The following is a 5,881-nucleotide window of genomic DNA, read 5'->3' as shown; positions in this document are numbered from 1 at the left end:
CGCTTCTAGTTAGAATATACTACGAACTGTGTACATGACTGCCCCCTGCTGCCTGGCAGCACCCGATCTTTTACAGGGGGCTGTTATCCGCACAATTAACCCCTCAGGTGCCGCACCTGAAGGGGTTAATTGTGCGTATCATAGCCCCCTGTAAGAGATCAGGGGCTGCCAGGCAGCAGGGGGCAGACCCCCCTCCCTCCCCAGTTTTAATTTCATTGGTGGCCAGTGCGGCCCCCCCCCCGGCCTCCCCTCCCTCTATTGTATTAATATCATTGGTGGCCAGTGCGGCCCCCCCCGTCCCCCCCTCCCTCCCTTTATTGTATTATCATTGGTAGCCAGTGTGCGGCCCCCCACGGCCCCCCTCCCTCCCTCTATTGTATTATCATTGGTGGCCAGTGTGCACCCCCCCGGCCCCCCCTCTATTGTATTAATATCATTGGTGGCCAGTGTGCGGCCTCCCCTCTCTCCCCCCCTCCCCCCCGATCATTGGTGGCAGCGGAGAGTTCCGATCGGAGTCCCAGTTTATTCGCTGGGGCTCCGATCGGTAACCATGGCAACCAGGACGCTACTCCACTCCGCCCTTCGTTCTCCACCTCTGCTCACAGGACGCGGGTTAACCCTTTCAGCACTCTAATTAGTAAGAGCAGTTCCTTTATTCAATAGAGGGAGGGGGGACCGGGGGGGGGCCGCACACTGGCCACCAATGATATTAATACAATAGAGGGAGGGGGGCCGAGGGGGGCCGCACTGGCCACCAATGATATCAATACAATAGAGGGAGGGGGGGCTGGGGGGGCTGCACTGGCCACCAATGATATTAATACAATAGAGGGAGGGGAGGCCGGGGGGGGGGGGCCGCACTGGCCACCAATGAAATTAAAACTGGGGAGGGAGGGGGGGTGCCTCCTGCTGCCTGGCAGCCCCTGATCTCTTACAGGGGGCTATGATACGCACAATTAACCCCTTCAGGTGCAGCACCTGAGGGGTTAATTGTGCGAATCACAGCCCCCTGTAAGAGATCGGGTGCTGCCAGGCAGCGGTCATGTACACAGTTTGTAGTATATTCTAACTAGAAGCGTCCCCATCACTATAGGAACGCCTCTGTGTTAGAATATACTGTCGGATTTGAGTTTTCACGAAAAAAAAGCTTTTATGCAGACGGATCTTCGGATCCGTCTGTATGAAAGTAGCCTACGGACACGGATGCCAATCTTGTGTGCATCCGTGTTTTTTCACGGACCCATTGACTTGAATGGGTCCGTGAACTGTTGTCCGTCAAAAAAATAGGACAGGTCTTATTTTTTTGACGGACAGGATACACGGATCACAGAGGCGGGTGACAAACGGTGCATTTTCCGAGTTTTCAACGGACCCATTGAAAGTCAATGGGTCCGCAGAAAATCACAAAAAAAGGAACAACGTCGTGTGCATCAGGCCTTAGTCTGACTTTTCCTATCACTCCTTGCTTGGGATAGCTTCATTTGGTCTTGGAAGAGCTGGAGTGTGGTTCGTGTTGAAGTCCTGTTAATCCTTCATCCTCTGAAGTTAAGTGTTCGACTTGTCGTGTTTTGTATTCCCCCCCCTCCCGGTTGTTTACTAGGCCTCAGTGAGACGCTAGTTCCTTCACCAGGGAAGGAACAGGTGGTCTCTGCCCTGTCATTATCTTTAGGGCATCTGAGGGTCACCAGGGTTTTCTAGGTTCCCGTGTATGGGTATCTCTACCATCGAGAGGTGCCCATACGGATAGGAGTTAGGGCCAGGAGCAGGGTTTTATAGGTGGTGACCCTTTTCCTTCCCTAGCGGTGAGGCCTAGTGTCTTTCCCCTTCCTTCTTGATTGTCTTTTGGTGTTCTCCCCTACTACATCCGTGACAATGGGTTTCCTCTTGGTCCTCGGGTTTCCTCCCACTGTCCAAAGACATACTGATAGGGACCTTCGATTGTGAGCCCCCTTGATGACAGCATGATGCTAATGTCTGTAAAGCGCTGTGGAATAAAGTAGTGCTATAAAAGTGAGTACAATTAGATATAAAGGATTCCCAATAACAGCAGCACCGCAACAAATGCTCAATTCATACAAGGTGATTAGCTTTTTTTTTTTTTAAAGGATAACTGTCGTATATTCTTTTTTTTGGAGTATTGGATTGTGGTGATTAATATCACCTTGGTGGCCCTATTTCAACTTTTTTACTGTGTATTCAATTACCCCTTAATTCCACATTTTTGTTCCCTGTACTGCCTACTTTTACCTGTGCTTAAAATAGGGTTGCTAGGCATGGTCCGTCTATCTGTTGAAGGACAGAGCACGCTGCGTGCAGGGTCACATTACTGACAGCCAGGGACTGTAAGTAAATGATTAACGCCAGGTCTTCCCCAGCAGCTGATAACAGTGCCTGAGCTGTGTGCACTTCTCCCTTTCCCTGCGCTTGGCAGACGCTCCCTCACTCAGCAGAGCTGGAGAATGCAGAGTTGGAGCAGCACAGACCAGGGAAGGAGATCTGCCATCTGCTCAGTGTATAAATGAAAGCAACCTATGTGGTAAGACGACCCCTTTGTGCTGCAGGAGATTAACCCTTTAGGGGGGGAGAGCTCTGGTTACTGACACTTTTGGGGGGCTATTGTTACTGGCTAGTGTATGTGGGGAGCTCAATGCATTGTGGGTAGGGAGGGCAGGCGGGATTAGCCTCAGGGTGAGGGCAGTGGCGGCCATCTCAACTGAATAGTGAAATTGCAGTTTTATGCAGACTGGTTGCTAAGGGCTGAATCTTATTAACTACCCCCCTGTCATTGATCAACCCCCTGTAAGGCTCCATTCAGACGTCCGTATGTGTTTTGCGGATCTGCGGATCCACGGACACCGCGGATCCGCAAAACACGGACACTGGCAATGTGCTTTCCGCATTTTGCGGATCCGCACATTGCCAGCAATTGCGGACAAGAATAGGACATGTTCTATAGGCTCTACAAAAAATGCAGTGTTCGCCCGATCAGGCCTGATCTTGTGCGCACACTTGCGTTCAGTCCGCCCCACCGCGGTGACAGAACTTTTTTTTTTCTGATCACTGCATAAACACCGTAAAATCGCTGCGGCGCTATAAAAAGATCACTTTTGAGGGGCATGGCGAGTTCATAGAAGATATTTTTTATTTATTTTTTTGTCACAAGTTAGCGGAAATTGATATATATTTTTTTTTCTTACAAAGTCTCATATTCCACTAACTTGTGACAAAAAATAAAATCTCACATGAACTCACCATACCCCTCACGGAATCCAAATGTGTAAAATTTTTTAGACATTTATATTCCAGACTTCTTCTCACGCTTTAGGGCCCCTAAAATGCCAGTGCAGTATAAATACCCCACAAGTGACCCCATTTCGGAAAGAAGACACCCCAAGGTATTTCGTGAGGGGCATAGTGAGTTCATGGAAGTTTTTATTTTTTGTCACAAGTTAGTGGAATATGAGACTTTCTAAGAGAAAAAATAAATACAAAAAAAATAAATAAATAAATAATTTTCCGCTAACTTGTGACAAAAAAAAAATATTCTAGGAACTCGCCATGCCCCTCACGGAATAACTTGGGGTGTCTTCTTTCCAAAATGGGGTCACTTGTGGGGTATTTATACTGCCCTGGCATTTTAGAGGCCCTAATGCATGAGAAGTAGTTTGATATCCAAATGTGTTAAAAATGCCCTGTGAAATCCTAAAGGTGCTCTTTAGAATTTGGGCCCCTTTGCCCACCTAGGCTGCAAAAAAGTGTCACACATGTGGTATCGCCGTACTCAGGAAAAGTAGGGCTATGTGTTTTGGGATGTCTTTTTACATATACACATGCTGGGTGAGAGAAATATCTCTGTCAAATGACAACTTTGTATAAAAAAATGGGAAAAGTTGTCTTTTAGAGAGATATTTCTCTCACCCAGCATGGGTATATGTAAAAGTGGTCTGTTATTAATAACTACATGTATGAAAATTGAAATTAGGGTCTCAATGTGACAGTTATTGTAACGGGGTGCCGAAGGCGCACTCAGTCTCCCATCAGCCACAGACCTGCTGCTTAGCTTCGGGAGCGAGGATCTGTGTTTGACCTCGTTCCCAGGGCAGCTTTGCTAGCTGGGAGGCTCCCTGCTCCTAGGTCTGCCTTGAGCGCCGAGCCGATCACTCGGTGCTTGACTGGTCGGTCTGTCGGTCATGTGACGCTGGCCACGTCACATGACCCTCACTCCCCACTATAAATACAGGCAGCCTGCTGGCCACAGGTTGCCTGTTAATTTAGGTTCCTGGCGTTTGTTGGATACCTGTATCCTTACCTGATCCTGTTCCCTGACGATCCTTTGCCTGCTCCTCCTGTACTGCGCATCTCTCCTGGTATTTTGACCTCGACTTCCACCTGACTATCCTTTGCGGACTCCTTTGGTACTTCTCGACTCTCCTAGTATTTATGACCCTGGCTTCCCTTGACTATTCTTTGCTTATCCCTCTGTACTGCATTGTCCTATTGGTTTTGACCCGGTCCGTTCACTATCCGTTATTTGTTTTGTCTGTCCTTCCCGCACGTATCCTAAGTTAGGGACTGCCATCCAGTTGTTCCCTGTCATCAGGACTCGTGAGGCAAGTAGGCAGGGCCAGGGGTGGGGGTGGAGCGCAGTGGTCACTATCCTCCCTCCTGTGTGTGTGTGTATGTGACCGTTACAGATTAACAGGCCCAATAACCACTGTATAATGAATCCTCTGGTGACCCTGACTGACCATGTCTCTAATCTGATGCAGATGGTGCAGGAGCTAGGGGAAAAACTCAGTTCTTTTGAGTTAGGGCAAGGTTCTTCCACTCCTCAGGCCTCGTCCACATTTTGAGCCCCAGATTAAGCTCCCAGAACCCTTTTCTGGAGACCGGAAGAAGTTTCTCTCTTTTAAGGAGAGTTGCAGACTTTACTTCTGTTTGCGCCCCGTGTCCTCTGGCCCGAGAGTCAATGCGTGGGCATTATTTTTTCCCGACTACAGGGTGATCCCCAGGACTGGGCGTTCTCTTTACCTGCTGGCGCCAGTTGTTTAACTTCTGTGGAGGGGTTCTTTCAGGCCCTGGGTACCCTCTATGATGAACAAGACAGGGCTCTGGTAGCCGAGACGGCTCTAAAGGCACTGGTTCAGGGCAATCTACACTGCGTGCAGAATTATTAGGCAAATGAGTATTTTGACCACATCATCCTCTTTATGCATGTTGTCTTAGGCTCGTATAGGCTCGAAAGCCTACTACCAATTAAGCATATTAGGTGATGTGCATCTCTGTAATGAGAAGGGGTGTGGTCTAATGACATGAACACCCTATATTAGGTGTGCATAATTATTAGGCAACTTCCTTTCCTTTGGCAAAATGGGTCAAAAGAAGGACTTGACAGGCTCAGAAAAGTCAAAAATAGTGAGATATCTTGCAGAGGGATGCAGCACTCTTAAAATTGCAAAGCTTCTGAAGCGTGATCATCGAACAATCAAGCGTTTCATTCAAAATAGTCAACAGGGTCGCAAGAAGCGTGTGGAAAAACCAAGGCGCAAAATAACTGCCCATGAACTGAGAAAAATCAAGCGTGCAGCTGCCAAGATGCCATTTGCCACCAGTTTGGCCATATTTCAGAGCTGCAACATCACTGGAGTGCCCAAAAGCACAAGGTGTGCAATACTCAGAGACATGGCCAAGGTAAGAAAGGCTGAAAGACGACCACCACTGAACAAGACACACAAGCTGAAACGTCAAGACTGGGCCAAGAAATATCTCAAGACTGATTTTTCTAAGGTTTTATGGACTGATGAAATGAGAGTGAGTCTTGATGGGCCAGATGGATGGGCCCGTGGCTGGATTGGTAAAGGGTAGAGAGCTCCAGTCCGAC

Source organism: Bufo bufo, chromosome 8 (genome assembly GCF_905171765.1).
Source record: "Bufo bufo chromosome 8, aBufBuf1.1, whole genome shotgun sequence".
Classification (NCBI taxonomy): domain Eukaryota; kingdom Metazoa; phylum Chordata; class Amphibia; order Anura; family Bufonidae; genus Bufo; species Bufo bufo.
Note: the sequence above shows the minus strand (reverse complement) of the source record.